General features: G+C 37.4%; 1 protein-coding gene and 1 pseudogene across 3 annotated transcripts in view; one reads left to right on the top strand and one right to left on the bottom strand.

The window, feature by feature from the left end:
* Nucleotides 1-20109, top strand: part of RB1 (RB transcriptional corepressor 1) — a 312963-nt gene that overhangs the window by 193472 nt on the left and 99382 nt on the right. The window lies entirely within an intron of this gene.
* On the bottom strand, nt 732-18834 carry LOC112313512 (eukaryotic translation initiation factor 2 subunit 1-like; annotated as a pseudogene).

Genomic DNA, 20109 nt, shown 5'->3' with positions numbered 1-20109 from the left:
GAGGAAAATCAAAAGTGGTGTCATAAAAAGAGATCATTACAAGGTCTGAGTGAGCGCTTGCTGTTGCAGATACTGAAGGAGCAACCTTTAAGAACTTAAAGTGTTCATTAGTTTTAGAAACAAGGAAGCCACTGATGATGGTAGCAGGGACTGTTAAAAGAAGTTGTGGGGGCAGGAGTGATTGTAGTGGGATTTGGATGAGAGATAAATAAGAAATGGAGACAGTAATTATAGACAGCTTTAACAAGTGTATTGTCTATGAAGGGAAGTAAAGATATAGCTGGAGGTATGTGAGATGGAGGAAATATTGTTTTTTAAGATGGGAAAGACAGGATTAAATGTTGATGGAAAAGAGCCATTAGGAGTGTTCTCTCTTTCTGGATGACACATTAGTTACTAAAATAATCATTTTATTTTGCTCCTGATTTTGTGGATCAAGAATTTGGGAAGATCTTGACTGGGAAGTTCATTCCTGATCATGTAGTGTCAGGAGGAGTTTGGGGAAGGATACACTTGCAAGGTGCTTCTTAACTTATAAGTCTGGCACCTTCTTGCTTCTCCTTGGATGTGCTCACCTCTCCCTCCATCCCATTTTCCCTCCTTGTGAGAAGCTAGACATCTCATAGCATTTTGGTTTTAGGGTAATCTTGTTTCCTTATATAGCAGCTGGCTTCCAAAAGGCTTCTATGGAACAAACATTCTCTGTGGGCTTATTATCTATACTTCTTTGTTTCATTTTATTTTGTAATTGGTTGCTTTATGATTTATAATATACATCGTTACCTTCTCATAGTTTACCTTTAAATAGTATTACTCCCTTCACATGTATTATAAGAACCTTAGAACAGTATACTTCCATTTCCTTATTCCCAACCTTTGTGCTGTCACAACATTTGTGTCATGTTTTTACTTCAACCTAAGTTATAAGTCTCACAATACATTAGTTTTGCTTTAAAATATCAATTATCTTTGAAAGAGAGTAAGAGAAGTATTTTTAGTTACCCCCATATTTACCATTCTAGTGCTCTTCATTCCTTGTGTAGATCTAGATATCCATCTCATATGTATTATTTTCCATCTGTTTGAAGAACTTTCTTTTTTAAAAACATTTCTTGTGTGCAGGTTTATTGTGATAATTTTTTTGTTTTCAATTTCTAAAATAAATCTTGACATCAATTTTGTTTTTGAAAGAATTTTAGGTTGACAGTTTTTTTCTTTTAGTACTTAAAAAGTGTTGCTCCACTGTTTTAATTCATTCTTTTTTTTTTTTTACTATCCCAGAAATTTGTTTAATGTTTGCTTGATACATTTATATAGAAAGGTTGGGATTATTTGCCCTGGGTGCCCCTGGTAAATTACATGGAAGATCTGAACTACAAAGGGGTGTCAACCTGGAGACATCAGAAATGGAAAGCCCAATTTTATGACTATTCTTAGCTTAAAGATCTGTTTCTAGAGAAATTTCTCCACTCCCTTCAAAAATGCTCAATGTGTTGGAGCTCCTGTGTGCTAAAACCTGACATTTCAGGTTTTGGTCTGTTAGAATATTTAAATACTTGGAAATAAAAAATATTCAGGTTTAAAGTTTTCAATACTGGAAGACTTTTAAGTCTAGGGTTTATAGCCAGGAAGGGTTGTTTTGTGTTCCTTAAACTATACTGTTTTCCACAACTTAATCTTCAACTTTGGCTTCCACTTCTGCATTATCATCTCCATCCACTTCTACATTTCCTCTCTCAAGCCTCTTCAGCTGCCTTGCAAGTTCGATTTCATCTGTATCTGTGACCACTTTGGGCTCCATTTGAACAGTGAAGACCCTTCTTTTCTTCATTCTTCTGTCTTCTAATGGCAGTCATAGGTTGATTGAGGACAGAGAGGCCTTCTGTCCTCTCCAGGGTTGTTGTAGACATCACATACCGAGGAAGAGCTATTAGATTAATCTCGATGGTCATGGTTCCTATATAACAATTCAAACCTGCCCTGAGGGCTTCTTTCATGTCCTTGATGCCATTTGTAACCATAACAAGCCACTTCAATATCTCCTTGAATTTTGACAACCTGTGGGGTCAAACACCATTCAGTATTGTTAATGAGTACTTCCTGTTCATCTTTGTTCAAATCTAAACTATCCAAAATAGGTATGAGACTGCATGCTTAGATGCATCATAGGCACCGTATCTGGTTCTCTTGTACTTGTCATCAGAAACCCAAGCAGTCCTCCAGAATAAGCTTTCCTGTTGCTCATTCTTGATGTACTCTAATACCACAGCAACATGACAAAGAATGCTGCAAACCGTTTAGATTTGGTGAATTTACCTTCACATTTGACTACTACTTCTGGAGCAACTCTTCCTTTTGACAAATCAATGTATACTTTTTCTTTGTTCACTCTAATGACAACCACACATTCATTCCTGCTAATTTAGATGAGTTTCTTTATAGAATGAATACACCTTCTGGACAGCCCCCTAAGAAGAATGCCTTCAATATTACACTCCGGCAGGCTGACATAAACCCCCATTTACATTCACAATCCCTACATCTACCACCTTAGGAAATTTGTGTTGATAAAATCTGCAACTTAAACCTGGTATTCGGTGGTATATTTGTGAGTCCCACAGTGGGGTCCTGGGTCGTGCTCTTTAATTGAAGAGATGAGACTTGATCCACCTACAGCAGCCACCAAGTCTTACTCTACTGTTTTCTGTTTGTATTGTTTCTGACATAGTCTGCCTTTTATTAATTTCTCTGTAGGTAATGGGACTTTTCTTTCTGCCTGCTTTTAAGATTTTTCTCTTTATCACTGGTTTAAGGCCATTTATGTTGTGCCTGGGTTTAGTTTTCTTCACGTATCTTTTGCTTAGCGTTCTGCATGTTTATGTGGGCTTATTAGTTTCATCAAATTTGGAAATCTTGGCTATTACTTTCTTAAAATATTTTTGTTGACTCCCCACACCTTCCTTCAGAGATTCCAATCACACATGAATTAGGTCACTTGAAGTTGTCGCATAGCTCACAGATATTTTCTTTTTTTCCTACAGATATCAATTTTTTTCAGTTTCATGTTGGATAGCTACTATATTTAAATCTTCAAGTACATTAATTTTTCTCTTCTAAAATGTTTAATCTTATTATCCCATCTACTATATTTTTAATTTTAGACACTATATTTTTATCCCTAGAAGTTTGATTTGAGTCTTTATTTCTCCCATATATTTCTTTAACATGTTTGTGCTTTCCTTTACCTTTTTGAACATATAGAATATAGTTAATAATAACTGTTTTAAAATCCCTTTCTACTAATTCTAACATCTCTGTCTTTTTTTTAAAAATCCTCACCTGAGGATATGTTTACTGATTTTACAGAAAGGAAGGAGGAGAGAGAGAGAGGGAAAGAGAGAGAAACATTGACTGGCTGCTTCCCGTACATGCCCTGAGTGGGGGGCCAAACCTGCAACCTAAGTATGTGCCCTGACTGGGAATCAAACCCTGCAACCTTTTGGTGTAGGGGATGATGCTGTAACCAGCTGAGCCCCCTGGTCAGGGCCTAATAGCCATGTCCTTTTAGGTTTGTTTCTAATGACTGATATTTCTCCTTTTTAAGGGTCATATTTTTTATGCCTTTTTGCCAGCTTAGTAATTTTTTATTGGATGCCAAACATTGTGAATTTTACTTTATGGTTCCTAGATATCTTCATATATTTCTTTCACTATTCTTGAGCTGTGTTTTGCACACAATTTAGTTACTTGGAAACCTTGTGATTCTTTTAAGGCTTTTGTTGGTGGTGTTTTTTAGACAAAGCCAGAACAATCTTTAATCTGTTTCTGATTTTTCTCACTATTGAGGCAGTGCTCTTCTGAGTATTCTTCCTGATGTTCACCCCATAAATATATGGTGAACAAGGTTTTTCCACTCTGGGTGGTGATAATCAGAACTCTTCCTGGCTCTGTGTAAGCTCTTGGAATGGTTCGGCTTCTTCCCCTGGGTTCTTTCCCTGGCTTTGGGTAGTTTCTTCACATGAATGTACTAATGTGTACTCTGCTGAAGACTTGATAGTAACCCTCCACAGATGCCTGTAGCTCTCTCTTTTCACTTCTTTCCTTTCTATTTAACTCTTACCACTGGTATTCTGTCCACCTAATTTTAGGTATCTTGGGTTCCTTGAATTCTCAGCTGAGCCAGGGAGACTATTAAGCTCTATTTCGGTTTGTCTTGCCTGCATTATAGCCTGGGAACTCTCTCCAGACAAGCAGAGGCAATGGTGGGGTTTCCATTTGTTTTCTGTCTCTCAGGGGTTACTGTCCTATACTGTCTATTGTTCAGTGTCTGAAAACTATTGTTTCACTTACGTTGCTTGATTTTGTAGTTGCTTAAGACAAATTAGCCTCTGCTCCTTCATCATGACTGGAAGGAAGAGTTACATATGGCATTTAGTGATTCAGATAGTATTTATAAATATATGTGTACTTAAATAATATTTAGGGTATTATTTCTGTTTTCCTATATTAAATGCATCCTATCTTCTGAATAATGCTGTTTCAGATGGCTGTTACTATGTGGAAAGCATAAAAGTACTGGTTATTAACTAGTGCTTCTTGTTAATTTCCATAAGTCATAAGAAAGTTGAGTCTCCCTTAATTGTTGTCAAATATAGCTGACTCATTAAAATGGATTCTGTCATGCTATTTTTCTTCAGTCAGCAAACATTAGCAAGTTTCTTCATTCAGTTACAAAAGTATTTGGCCAAAGCATTTTTATATATGAAAAGATTAATTATATATATTTTTTATTATTTTTCCAAAAATTTTTAAACTTTTATTTATCAATTTTAGAGAGAGAGAGGAAGGGGAAGAGAGAGAGATGAGAAACATCAATTTGTTGTTCCACTTATTTATGCATTCCTTGGTTGACTCCTATATGTGCCCTGACCAGGGATCAAACCCACAACCCTGGTGTATGGGGACAATGTTCTAACCCACTGAGCTAACCAGCCAGGGCTATTTTTCCAAATTTTAAACGAAGGCCTATTTTATACATCAGTGCAGTTGTACTGGAATAGTTTTCTTTTTTGACAAAAATTATAAAAAAATCTTAAGCTTCTTTGGTGTTCTTTAGAAATGTCAAACTTGACAGGAAGTGAACACAAAAGGAAGAAAAGCCTGTGGCTTTGAAAAAGCTCCAAAGGATATCCGTTTTATATTTGTGTGGTGGATAATTAACCTCTGGTGCACTTTGCACAAAGGTTTTAGTACTTAGCATTCGAAATTGTTTTAAAAGAATGCTACATTTTACTAAGAGCTATGTTTCAGGAAGATGAGTGAATTGTAAGGTAATAATTAAGCCATGTTTAACACTTTTTAAAAATTAGGGTTAGTGCAATGAAATAATATGATGCTACATATTATATTTCTACTACCATGCTTCTATAATGAAAAAATATTTTATGTTGGGTTTTTAAAAGCTCCTCAAGAGTTACATAAACAACCACATGCTTATTTTTTTACCAGTAAGAGGAAACATTTTATTTTAATTTTTAAAATTCTGATTCTATCTGAAAATATAGCTAAGTCTTTAACCTCTTTCACTCTGACAGATGTGTTCCTAATTTCTTGCCTGTAAGTTCCACAGCTAACTAGTAACTTCTCAAGTAGTTTAGGAGACTTGATTTCACCATTCAGAATTGAAATTATTTTGTTCTAAACACAACTTTGATTCCCAATATCTGTATTTTTACATTAGTTTTTAAGTCATCCAAGATTGAATACTGAGCATTTTTCCATCTTTTTCTCTATAGTAGGTACAGAGTCTTGTAATTTAAAAACAAAACTTTATCTTGTCTATTAGATATATTTTATTATTATTTAGAAAATCTATTTCACTTATATTTCCCTAGATAAGATCATTACCTTCTTATATTTGTCCTATTATTGTAAGCTCCTGTTTGGTCTCCTAGCTTTGACACTATTCTCTGCTTTATAACTTTATACTTTGGTGCCAAGTTAATCTTCCTCAATGCTTGTTCATGCTATGTATCTGTTCAAGAACTTATAACGGCTCCCAATTGCCATTCAGAAAAATTTTGCCTCTCTGGTTGTGATTATCTGCCCTTGCCTTACCTTTTCAATCTTACTTCCCCAAACACTTACTGCAACTAGAGAATTCTTTCATCTGTGGAACAAACCACCTTTACCTGTGAGAGATAGCATGACCTAATGTAGCACATGGAATCAGAAGACCTGGCTTTAGGTCCTAGCTTTATCATGTACAAGTTAATGTTTTTGTCTCAATTTCTTGCTTTATAAATTGAGGCAGACCAAAAGATTTAGGCCTTTTTACCTCAAGTATTTTATATTTCTACAAAACTATTTCAGTATTAAGAATTATTTGCCACTATTGAATGTGAATCCATATTCCTTTGGATTGCTCCTTGGACATACCTGATATTCTGTAAATTAAATATTTTGAAGGAATTGTGCTTGCCCCATGTGAGGTACATAATGACGTGGGAAATAGCTTCTAGCCTCAAAGAAGCTTGGAATCTAGTAGAAAAGTAGATCACTGTGTTACACTATAAAATAAGCTGTGAAGGTCAATGGAGGGAATGATCATATGTGGATGGGAAAAGACTTGCACAAGTGTGGAAATGTAGAAAGATACAGAATTAGTAAAGCCTGGAATGAGGCATATGAGGGGGAATTATGGCCCAGTATTGGCAATGTAGATGAATACGAATTTAAGACTAACTCAGTCTTAAAAGGTATAGAGTTTTCACCCTTGTTAAAATGGAAAACTAGCTTTATTGGTAAATGAGATATTTTGCAAAAGTTAATTTAGCAGATAATACTATGCACTAATTTTTTTAAATTGGGGTTTTTTAGGGAAATGTTCTTGAAATAGAATGCATACTTCATCTTCTTCAACAGAGGATATTTAATTTTACTTTTTGAGTACAATAATGTTTATAATAATGTTTAATTACAAATATTATTGCATTATTTGTGGGCTGGACTCCCCTTTGCCTCTGGAGTACATTGTCCTCTATTCCTACTGCTTTAGTTTTTTCTGCCTTTCCTCTCTCTTTCCCTGTGACTTATTATTTTTCAGTGCTCATATTTTACCAGTCTACAACACCTTATCTAAATTGCCCTCCTAATCTGACTAAATCAGTAGTGCGCTATTGTACATGCCCCTTTGTCCTTCTGGGTTTTTGGCACAACTAGCTTGACAAAGTTCTTTTCCAGGCTGAGGGGTTTTTTTTTAAGCAGTGCTTTTCAAACTTTAATGTTTGTAGGAATTGCCTAGAGATCTTGTTAAAATATAGATTTTTATTAAGTAGGTCTAGGGTGAGACTTGAGACTCAGCATTTCTAACACGCTCCCAGATGATTCTGATGGTGCTAGCCTGTGGGCCACTCTTTAGTGTAGCCAGTTTCTGGATGACTGTAAAGCCCTTACATTATAGGGCTTTCATATGGAATACTCTGTTGGTTCTTTACACTAACTCCGCAGAGTAGAAGGTATAGGAATGATTCCAGTTTTGCATGTTAGGAAAAAGAATATCTGTAAAGTGTTCCTTTCATTGTACCACATTATTTCTGTTAAATCATTCACACTGTTTTTATTGCCACTATAACATCTAGTAAAGCATGTGGGACAGTATAAAAGGCAACAATATACTTAAGTAGTAAGTTGATTTTATTCCAAGACAGTAATAATATATGTATTGTTTTATATTGACTAGCAAGGTAAGTGTTTTGCCTAAGAGCTAATTAGTGATAGGAAGGAGAAAAAGTACTATCTGTTAACCAGCTCCTTTTTGCAGTGCACTAACACTACTGGCATAATGTATTCCTCAAGAAGAACAGATGAAAAGAAGACTGCAAAACAGAGCAAATCATATTTTAAAAATAAGTACTTTTATGCACATATATTTCAGTCATGCAACTCTCAGAAATGAGAATTTAACATAAGTGATTTTAGAATACATAATAATTTAGGATTGATGAAATTAGGTTTTTTTAAATCATTTTTTCAAGATTGAAAGGAGGGATGAGAATGAGCTGAAATGGAAAGCTAGGTATGTTTCCGTAGACTGAAATGTTAGAACTGACTTCTCTCAGTTTTTAATGAAAGATTCCATGTATCCCTAAAGCCTTCTATAAGAATAAAAAAATGTAAAGCCCAAGAAGTGAAAATAAAGGAAGGAAATATCTTAGAAATAAAATTTTTGATAGTGACCTTGTGGTCTACTAGTGAACTAATTTAGAATTTAAAATATGTACAAGCAATTAAAATAAGGATAGTAAATTAGTTCACAGAAACAATTATCCACTGAAATGTGAATAGATGATTGCTTTTAAAAGATCTAAGACTATAAGCTCAATTTTAAAAAATAACTATCTTCAAAATTGTTAAGGACTGATGAAGCATTAGTGGGGTTTTTGCGGTTCCTCAGATGTTAAAAAAATACAAAAAACCCAAAGAAACTGAGATAGCTGTTATAATTAATGCAAGTCTTATATTAAATAAATAGTTAAGTGAGGTTGAGTTCTTGATCCAGATCTGTTTATGGATTTATACATAAAATCTTTTCCATGTCTAAACCTTTACTCCAATGCCTTCTTGTCTTGAAGTCCGTGTTTGATCCCTCCATCTATTTTTTACTCTAAGCACTTACCTCCTTCTTGAATACTCTGATACATGAGTAATTGCTAGAGTTACTGTAGAGAAGTATTCATCACTTCTTTGTTCATGTCTCCCTTCCTCCTCCCGCACTGCCCCTACTATATATTTTTCTTTGTTCTTGAATTGGCACAGGACCTAAAGAACTCAGGGATGGAAAAAAAACCCTAACTCAGAAGTCTCTGTTAGGTAGCTTTTAGGTAGCTCACCAGTGATAGCTTTTACAAGTACTGCTTCACTGGTGTACTTCTTTAGAATCCTTCCTAGTCATCATATAGATCTGCATCAAAATAGCTCTTGATTATGTGTATGATATTTTAGTGTAGAAATCATAATAGGTAATATTTTTACATTGTGCTGTTATAGGCACTGTTCAAAGCATTGAAATGTGTTAATTCATCTATTTCACACAACCCTGTGAAATATATGCTCTTGTTATCACCATTTCACAGATGAAGTAATTGAGGCACCAAGAAATTGAGAAAGTGTCTCTTGTTCTCAAAGCTAAGTTGATGACAGAGCCAGATTTTTAACTCAGGCTCTCTTGTTCCAGAGACTGCTCTTAACCTCTCTGCTGCTCTCAAGGTGTTTATTAGTTCACTGTTGGGTTTGTGCACCATTGTGATTAGTTTCTTTATTCATGTTTTCTCTGTGTTTGTGTTCTTCTCTTTGTGTCACTATGCTGTAGCAGAAGGAGCCAGAGTTTTGGAGTCACCAGGCCTCATTTGTTCTTCACAGAACATTGCTATCTCTATTTTACAGATAAGAAAAACCAAAGTTCAGAGGTGTCATGTAACTTGTTATGGTGTGATTCTGAGCAAGTTATGTCTCTGTATCTCAGGATTTTTTGTCTGTAAAATAGGGATAATAATAATACTTTACAGAGTTGTTGTGATGAATAAATGAACATTTATGAGAATGTACATTTTAGAAACATCACAATTGTTAGTTTCCTTCACTTCATCCCCTTTCCTCTACTGTACAGAGTTTTCTTAAGAAAAAAGAACTGAGAATACAGTTAAGTGGTATTGGGTCTATTTCTTCTTTTCCTGAGATGTCCCCAACCCCACCCCCCTTCTTAAACAACCCAAGGAAAAAGTGTGCAAAGGACCTGAATAGACACTTATCTAAAGAGGACATACAGGTGGCCAATAGAAATATGAAAAGATGCTCAATGTCACTAATTATCAAAAAAAAGGAAATTAAAACCACAGTGAGATACCATCTCATACCTGTCAGAATTGCTGTCATCAATAAATCAACAAACAACAAGTGCTGGCCAGGCCATGGAGAAAGGGGAACCCTTTTTCCCTGTTGGTGGGAATCCAGATTGGTGCAGCTACTATGGAAAGCAGTATGGAGATACCTCAAAAATTAAAAATGGATCTTCCTTTTGACCCAGCAACCCCACTCTGAGAATATATCCCAAGGAACCCAAAACACTAATTCAAAAGAACATAAGCACCCCTATATTCATTGCAGCATCATTTACAATTGCCAAGATATGGAAGCAGCCCAAGTGTCCATCAGTAGATGAATGGGTAAAGCAACTATGGGACATTTACATAAAGGAGTACTACTTGGCTGTAAAAAAGAAAATTTTAACCTTTGCAACAGTATGGATGGACCTGAAGAACATTATGCTGAGAATCTAATGAACAAACTGAACTAACACGCAGAACAGAGACAGACTCATAGATAGAGAACAGATGACAGCTGCAGATAGGGGGGGAGGTTGAGGGTGGAGAGATTGAGCAAAAAGGAGGACTAATGGACAAGGACAACAGTGTGGTTATTGCTGCAGGGTGTGGGGTATAATGGGACTAAATGGTACTGGAAAAAATACAATAAAGATTAAATTTGAAAAAATGGAAAAAGTTCAGGGAATAAAAGGTGTCACTGAGTTCTAGCATGTTAAATGTGGACAGTGTTCTCTGTTCCACTGTAGTTGGAATTTGTTATATTGCTTTAGGTGTGAGTCACATCAGTAATTACCGCAGGTCAGTGTTAGTTCATTATTTAAGTACAGGCAAAAAAGGAAGATAGCAACTGTAGAAGAATAACTTGAAAATATCCTCTGTACTTAACATGCGGGAATGGAAGCACTTGTATTCTTGTTCAGAGGGTGTTACAAAGTCATGATGTTAGAAAATTGCTTGAATATAATCTTAGAATTTTCAGTCTCTTGTAGTCATTTCCTAATTAATAGTGAGCAAGGGCTGTTGAACCTGGATGTGCAAGAAATACAGAATAGAAGTAACCTGTATCTATTCTCATTAATGTAGTTCCTGAATTTCTGCAGAAAATAAGAAGCTGTTATTTATTAGTGAGTTTAATAAAATTTTAGAACCACTCTACGGCAGTTATTCTTAAGTCATCTAAGTACATTTACCTTTAATTATAAAATAAAACCAACTTTCGACTTTTATATTTTACAAATATTTATGGCTTGTTTTTAAAACTGAACGGTCACAAACTAGGTTTAAAATACATGTAAGTGTTATGGGGTTTTATGAGTTTACTTATTGGTTCCTCATATTTTTTTTAAATTTTTTAAATTTTTATTGTTATTCAATTACAGTTGTATGCCCTTTCTCCCCATCCCTCCACCCCACCCCAGCTGAACCCACCTCCCTCCCCCCTCTCCACCCTCCCCCTTGGTTTTGTCCATGTGTCCTTTATAGTAGTTCCTGTAATCCCCTCTACCCACTGTCCCCGCCCCCACCCCCCACCCCCGCCCTAGCTATTGTTAGATTGTTCTTAACTTCAATGTCTCTGGTTATATTTTGTTTGCTTTTTCCTTCTATTGCTTATGTTCCAGTTAAAGGTGAGATCATATGGTATTTGTCCCTCACTTCCTGGCTTATTTCACTTAGCATAATGCTCTCCAGTTTCATCCATGCTGTTGCAAAGGGTATAAGCTCCTTCTTTCTCTCTGCTGCGTAGAATTCCATTGTGTAAATATACCAGAGTTTTTGGATCCACTCGTTTGCTGATGGGCACTTCCGTTGCTTCCAGTACTTGGCTATTGTAAATTGTGCTGCTATGAACATTGGGGTGCACAGGTTCTTTTGGATTGGTGTTTCATTGTTCTTAGGGTATAATCCCAGCAGCGGAATTACTGGGTCAAAGGGCAGTTCCATTTTTAGTTTTCTGAGGAAATTCCATATTGTTTTCCACAGTGGCCTCACCAGTCTGCATTCCCACCAACAGTGCACGAGGGTTCCCTTTTCTCCACATCCTCTCCAACATTTGTTTGTGGATTTGTTTATGTTGGCCACTCTGACTGGTGTGAGATGGTACCTCATTGTGGTTTTAATTTGCATCTCTCTGATGGCTAGTGATGCTGAGCATCTTTTCATATGTCTCTGGGCCTTCTGTATGTCTTCCTTGGAGAAGTGTCTGTTCAAGTCTTTTGCCCATTTTTTAATTGGGTTGTTTGTCTTCCTGGAGTGGAGTCGTGTGAGTTCTTTATATATTTTGGAGATCAGGCCCTTGTCTGAGGTATCATTGGCAAATATGTTTTCCCATACTGTTGGTTCTCTTTGTAATTTGGTGCTGTTTTCTTTAGCCCTGCAGAAGCTTTTTATTTTGATGAGGTCCCATTTGTTTATTCTTTCCTTTATGTCCCTTGCTTTAGGGGATGTGTCTGTGAGGATGTTGCTGCGTGGAATGTCTGAGATTTTCCTGCCAATGTTTTCCTCAAGGACTTTTATGGTGTTACGGCTTATATTTAAGTCTTTTATCCATCTTGAGTTTATTTTTGTGTATGGCGTAAGTTGGTGATCGAGTTTCATTTTTTTGCACGTAGCTGTCCAGATCTCCCAACACCATCTGTTGAAGAGACTGTTTTTGCTCCATTTTATGCTCCTGCCTCCTTTGTCAAATATTAATTGATCGTATAGGTTTGAGTTTATTTCTGGGCTCTCTATTCTGTTCCATTGGTCTATGTGCCTGTTTTTCTGCCAGTACCAGGCTGTTTTGATTACAGTGGCCTTGTAATACAGTTTGATATCAGGTATTGTGATCCCTCCTGCTTCGTTCTTCTTTCTCAAAATTGCTGCTGCTATTCGAGGTCGTTTATGGTTCCATATGAATTTCTGCAATGCTTGTTCTATATCTGTGAAATATGTCATGGGTAGTTTAATAGGGATTGCATTGAATCTATAAATTGCTTTGGGTAGTATGGCCATTTTGATGATGTTAATTCTTCCAATCCATGAACATGGTACATGCTTCCATTTGTTTGTATCTTCCTTAATTTCTTTCTTCAGTGTTGTGTAGTTTTCCAAGTATAGGTCTTTTACCTCCTTGGTTAGGTTTATTCCTAGGTACTTTATTTTTCTTGTTGTTATATTGAATGGGATTTTTTTCCTGATTTCTGTTTCTGCAGTTTCGTTGTTGGTGTACAGGAATGCCTTTGATTTCTGGGTATTGACTCTGTATCCAGCTATTTTGCCAAATTCATTTATTAGGTCGAGTAGTTTTTGAGTGGAGTCTATAGGGTTTTCCATGTATACTATCATGTCATCTGCAAACAGTGACAGTTTCATTTCCTCCTTTCCAATTTGGATGCCTTTTATTGCTTTTTCTTGTCTGATTGCTGTGGCTAGGCCTTCCAATACTATGTTGAATAGGAGTGGTGAGAGAGGGCATCCTTGTCTAGTTCCTGATCTTAGTGGGAAAGCTCTAAGTTTTTGTCCATTGAGTGTGATGTTGGCTGTAGGTCTCTCATATATGGCCTTAATTATGTTGAGGACTGCTCCCTTTATTCCCACTTTGCTGAGTGTTTTTATCAGAAATGGATGCTGTATCTTATCGAACGCTTTTTCCGCATCTATTGATATGATCATGTGATTTTTGTCTTTGCTGTTGTTGATGTGATGTATTATGTTTATTGATTTGCGAATATTGTACCATCCTTGCATCCCTGGGATGAATCCCACTTGGTCATGTTGGATGATCTTTTTAATATATTGCTGGATGCGGTTTGCTAATATTTTGTTGAGAATTTTAGCGTCTATGTTCATCAGCGATATTGGCCTGAAGTTTTCTTTCTTCGTTGTGTCTTTATCTGGTTTTGGGATTAGGATGATGTTGGCTTCATAAAAAGAGTTTGGGAGTCTTCCATCAGTTTGGATTTTTTCGAATAGTCTGTGAAGGATAGGGGTTAGTTCTTCCTTAAATGCTTTGTAGAAATCTCCTGTGAAACCATGTGGTCCAGGGCTTTTGTGTGATGGGAGTTTCTTGATGACTGCTTCAATTTCCTTTGCTGATATTGGTCTGTTCAGGTTTTCTGCTTCTTCTTCAGTCAGTTTTGGAAGATTATATTTTTCTAGAAATGTGTCCATTTCATCTAGGTTTTCAAATTTCTTGGCATACAGGTCTTCATAGTAATTTCTTACGATCCTTTGTATTTCTGTGGTATCAGTTGTAATCTCTCCACTTTCATTTCTAATTCTGTTTATTTGGATCCTCTCTCTTTTCTTCTTGATAAGCCTACTTAAAGGCTTGTCGATTTTGTTTATCTTTTCAAAGGACCAGCTTCTGGATTCATTGATCCTTACAATTGTGCTTTTAGTCTCTATGTCATTTAGTTCTGCTCTGATCTTGGTTATTTCCTTCCTTCTGCTTGCTCTGGGCTGTCTTTGTTGTTGTTCCTCCAGTTCTTGTAGGCATAGGGTTAGGTTGTTTGTTTGAACTGTTTCTTTTTTTTTTTTTAAATATATTTATTGATTATGCTATTACAGCTGTCCCATTTCCCCCCCCACTCCACTCCATCCTGCCCACCCCCCTCCCTCCCACATTCCCCCCCTATAGTTCATGTCCATAGGTCATACTTATAAGTTCTTTTACTTCTACATTTCCTACACTATTTTTACCTTCCCCCTGTCTATTTTCCACCTATCATCTATGCTACTTATTCTCTGTACCTTTACCCCTCTCTCCCCCTCCCACTCCCTTAATGACAACCCTCATGTTCTAGTTGTTTGCCTAGTTTGCTCTCATTTTTGTTTTATGTGTGGCCATTAATAACTGTGAGTTTGCTGTCATTTTTACTGTTCCAATTTTTGATCTTCTTTTTCTTAGGTAACTCCCTTTAACATTTCATATAATAAGGGCTTGGTGATGATGAGCTTCTTTAACTTGACCTTATCTGAGAAGCACTTTATCTTCCCTTCCATTCTAAGTGATAGCTTTGCTGGATACAGTAATCTTGGATGTAGGTCCTTGCATTTAATCTTGGGTAATGTAATTATGATGTGCTTTGGCGTGTTCCTCCTTGGGTCCAGCTTCTTTGGGACTCTCTGAGGTTCCTGGACTTCCCGGAAGTCTATTTCCTTTGCCAGATTAGGGAAGTTCTCCTTCATTATTTGTTCAAATAAGTTTTCAATTTTTTGTTCTTCCTCTTCTCCTTCTGGCACCCCTATAATTCGGATGTTGGAACGTTTCAAGGCGTCCGGGAGGTTCCTAAGCCTCTCCTCATTTTTCCAAGTTCTTGTTTCTTCATTCTTTTCTGGTTGGATGCTTGTTTCTTCCTTCTGGTCCACACCATTGATTTGAGTCCCAGTTTCCTTCTCATCACTATTGGTTCCCTGTACATTTTCCTTTGTTTCTCTTAGCATAGGCTTCATTTTTTCATCTGTTTTTCGAATAGATTCAACCAAGTCTGTGAGCATATTGATAACCAGTGCTTTGAACTGTGCATCCGATAGGTTGGCTATCTCTTCCTCGCTTAGTTGTATTTTTTCTGGAGCTTTGAAGTGTTCTGTCATTTGGGCCATTTTTTTTTTTTGTCTTGGCGCGTGTTTGAACTGTTTCTAACTTCTTAAGGTAGGCCTGTATTGCTATGAACTTCCCTCTCAGGACTGCCTTTGCTGTGTCCCATAGGTTTTGGGTTGTTGTGAGTTCGTTTTCATTTCTTTCCAGGAAGTTTCTGATTTCTTCCCTAATCTCGTTCTTGACCCATTCATTGTTTAATAGCATGCTATTCAGTCTCCATGTTTTTGAGTGTTTTGGGTTTTTACCCTTGGGGTTGGTTTCTAGTTTCAGACCCTTGTGGTCAGAGAAGATGCTTGATATGATGTCAATTTTCTTGAATTTGTTGAGGCTTGCTTTGTGTCCTATCATGTGGTCTATCTTTGAAAAAGTTCCATGGACACTTGAAAAGAATGTGTATGTTGCTTCTTTGGGATGAAAAGCTCTGTATATATCAGTTAAGTCCATTTCCTCTAGGGTATTGTTAAGTGACACAATATCTTTGTTGATCTTTTGTTTGGAAGACCTGTCCATTTTTGATAGTGGGGTGTTAAAATCCCCTACTATAATTGTGTTGCTGTCAATATCTTTCTTGAAATCCTCCAAGATTTTCTTTATGTATTTGGGTGCTCCTATGTTGGGTGCATATATATTGACAATGTTTATGTCTTCTTGGTGGATTCTTCCTTTGAGTATTATGAAGTGACCTTCTGGGTCTCTCTTTATGGCCCTTCTTTGGAAGTCTATTTTGTCTGATATGAGTATTGCTACCCCTGCTTTTTTTTCCTGTCCGTTTGCTTGGAAAATTTGTTTCCAGCCCTTCACTTTCAGTCTGTGTAAGTCTTTTGTCCTGAGATGGGTTTCTTGTAGGCAGCATATGTGTGGGTCATGTTTTCTTATCCATTCAGCTGTTCTATGTCTTTTGATTGGAGCATTTAATCCATTTACGTTTAAGGTTATTATTGATAGGTAGTTATTCATTGCCATTATTTCCTACCTGTGTTCCTCTGTCTTTCTCTTTTCCTTCCTTTCCTTAAAGCAGTCCCTTTAGCATCTCTTGCAGAGCTGGTTTGGTGGAGCTGTATTCTTTTAGACTTCTTTTGTCTGGGAAACTCTTTATTTGGTCTTCTATCTTGATTGAGAGCCTTGCTGGGTAAAGTAGTCTTGGTTGCAGGCCTCTGGTTCTCAGTACTTGGAATATTTTTTGCCATTCTCTTCTGGCTTGGAGCGTTTCCATTGAGAAGTCAGTTGCTAACCTTATTGGGGCTCCCTTGTATGTTACTTCCTTTTTCTCCCTTGCTGCCTTTAAGATCCTCTCTTTGTCTTGGAAATTTGCCATTTTAATTATGATGTGTCTTGCAGTGGGTCTCTTTGTGTTCCTCTTGTTTAGGGCTCTCTGTGATTCCTGGATTTTGGTGACTTTTTCTCTCCTCAGATTAGGGAAATTTTCCATCATTACTTTTTCAAACAGGTTTTCTATCCCTTGCTCTTCTTCTTCTCCTTCTGGTATTCCTATTATACGGATATTGTTACGTTTCATGTTGTCCTGCATTTCCCTTATTGCCTCTTCATTCTTTCTGAGCCTCTTTTCCTTTTCTTGCTCTTTCTGGGTGTTTTTTTCTACTTTGTCCTCCAGCTCGCTGATCCGATCCTCTGCTTCATCAAGTCTGCTTTTGATTCCTTCTGCTGTGTTCTTCAGTTCAGAAATTGTATTCTTCATTTCCTCTTGTCCCTTGTTGATAGTTTCTATTTCCTTTTTCATGTTGATATAGTTTGCAGTGAGTTCATTGTAGTTTCCTTGTAGTTTCTGGTAGTTCTCTTTGAGCTCAGAGAGCTCAGTGAGCTTCCTGATGACCATTGCTTTGAACTCAGTATCTGATAGTTGACTTGCCTCTTTTTCGGTTAGTATTCTTTCTGAGACTTCCTCCTTTCCTTTCATTTGGGGATTGTTTCTTTGTCTTCCCATTGTTTGTGAGGCTCTTCTTGTTGGCCTCTGCTTCTTAAATTGCTTTGTTCTGACTCCCTGGGTTTATGATATGAACTTCTATGGTAGAATGCCAATGGGATTCGGTGGTGCTGTCTCCTTACTCTCCTGTGCTCACTGGTCTTGAGCTGACGTTTATGTGTTTAACACGGTCTAACTCTAGTCTTTTCAGCACTCCAGGTTTTGTTGTCTCACCTGTGGGAAAAAGAGAAAGGGGGGGAGAAAGAAAAGAAAAAAAAACAAACAAACACACACACACACACACACAAAAACCCAAAACAAAGATGGGAAGGAGGGAAAAAGGAAATAGGAAAGGAGGAAAGGAAGGAAGGAGGGAAGAAGGAATAAAGAAAGATCGGAGGCAAGATAAGAAGGAATTTTAACAAAAATTAAAACATAAAAATAGATAAAAGAAGGCAGGAAGAAGACATAAAAATGGTAAAGGATGGGAGGAAGAAGGAATGAAAAAAAAGAAAAAAAGGAGAGAGGAAGAAGGAATTCAGGGGGAAAGGGAAAAAAAAAAAAAAGAAAAGAAAAAAAAATCTTCTGTTGGCCTTAAACCGGTCAGGTTATTTCTGCTGGTGTCCTGTCTGTGCAACGGGAGGGGGTGGTTGGAAGGATTGGTTTCACTTTTCTCCCTTCCTGGGTCACACTCTTCACTGTTTTGTAGGTGTGGTCCCTGACAGGCAATCAGGCAGTTGATCAGCCAATCCAGCAGCTTTGTTCTTGGGACATGCAAGAGGGGGCTCCAGCAGCCAGGGCTTGGGATGCTGGCGCGCAGGCGGTGGGTTCAGCTGCCTTGGGGTTAGGACACTCGCCAACTCGCCAGCAGCTTTGTGCTTGGAAAACGCGCATCCAGCCGGCCCTGAGCTTGGTGAGCGGGCAGCCCGCGGTGCCAGAGGCTCTATGCTTGGGGGCCCAATCCAGCCGCCCTGGGCTTGAGTCTCTCCGGCGGAAGGGGCCGCCCTGGGACTGAGTCACGCGGCACTGGGTTCCGTAGTTTTGGGCCTATGGGTGGAGCAGCTAGCCTCAGGTCCAAATGATCTGGGAGGTTTCAGGTGTGGGCGCCCCTCCGGGGTCTCATGAATGGGCCCCGTTCGCTAATCTGCACGTGCGAGACTGGACCTCAGGTGAGCGCCGTCACTCTAGTGCTGTTTATCTCCCCACCCCCCCTCGCAGTCCAGGGGCGGAGGGTGGAGGGGCGCCAGGGGCCTTGGCTACTACCGAGAGTTCTCTAACTAGCCCCTGAGTGTCTCTATTTTCTTTTTCTTTTTGAGAAATTCCTCCTTTTCAAGCCCCCCTGGTCCAATCAAGCACCTGGCTGCTCACAGCTCAGCCTGGCCCTCTCCCAAGACTCCTGCAGCAGCCCCTGCGACAGGGCTGGCGCTTCTGCCGCCCTTGGCCCGCATGTTCCCGGGTCCTGGGGACCTTATTGTCCTTGAGCACTCTTCTTACCGTCAGATCTTTCAATGTCCTCTATCTTTGGTCTCTGATCTTCGTATATGCTGGAATACTGTTGGCTGTTCGCTCTGCTCCTCAGATCAGCTAGGTATTTCCCTGGGGTTGAGGGGAAGTGGATTCCGCTCCCACCTATGTTGCCGCCATCTTCCCCCAGTTTCCGGGTTCCTCATATTTTCTATTATTATCTGAGAATATATCCGAAGGAACCCAAAACACTAATTCAAAAGAACATAAGCACCCCTACAGTCAGAAATAATCCAATATCAGAAATAATCCAATATCAAAAGTATTTTTGGTGTCTTCCTGTAAAGTGTTAGATTCAGAACATGATAAGGAAATGTAGAATAGGAAACAGCTGGATTTGTTTCTCTTTAAAAAAATTTTTCTATTTTTGCTACATTTTAGTGCATCTTGCCTTCAGTAAATATAACAGATAATTTCTGTATAAGATTTTGATTATATACTCTTTAAGAATTCTTCAAAGACTAACTTAAGTCTGTCTTGCTGTCTTTAAGTTCATTGTTTTTTGTAGTTTAATATCTGGTTGATTTTATCTTTATTAAAAAGTAGTAAACTTTTTTTATTTAAGTACATTAATTACATTACAAATATATGGTCATTTTACTTAACTTTTCCATGTTTCCATAATTTAAATGTCTAAAATTTTGTCATTTATTTACTAATTAATGCTGGCTTTTATAATTTGTTTTGTCATTTCAATTTTTTCTTTTAACCATTAAAATGAAAAAGGTGGAGAAGTAAAATGACTTACCTGTTACTAATAATTGAGTAGTAAACAAAAATGAATATAATCCAGTACCAAACTTTTAAAAATATAAACTATTTTTGGAAAATAAAATGCAAACTTTTGCATTATCCCTATAATAGGTATATTGGACACTTTTAATACTGTGTACTTCTAGACCAGGATCTAACTCACAATTTAAACAGGGTCTTCTGAAAGTAGACTTTTCTACAGTTCAGTTTTTAATGAAGAATAAATGGCCTGGGTAGGTGGAGATGGGTAAAAATTGCCGTGGTAGTGCAAAAATGATATCTCTGACTTTTATAATTATTTCTTTTGGAACAACTCTATAATATTTTCCAGACAAACTATTTATACATATCCTTTTCTCTTTTTTTAATGTCCATTTTTTTCCTTAAGTAACAAAGATTTTATTGAATTACACATGTTTCAGTGTAAAGAAGTCATAAGGTCCCAC

This window comes from Desmodus rotundus, chromosome 13, assembly GCF_022682495.2.
Source record: "Desmodus rotundus isolate HL8 chromosome 13, HLdesRot8A.1, whole genome shotgun sequence".
Lineage (NCBI taxonomy): Eukaryota > Metazoa > Chordata > Mammalia > Chiroptera > Phyllostomidae > Desmodus > Desmodus rotundus.
Note: the sequence above shows the minus strand (reverse complement) of the source record. Positions and strands in the feature narration are given on the sequence as shown.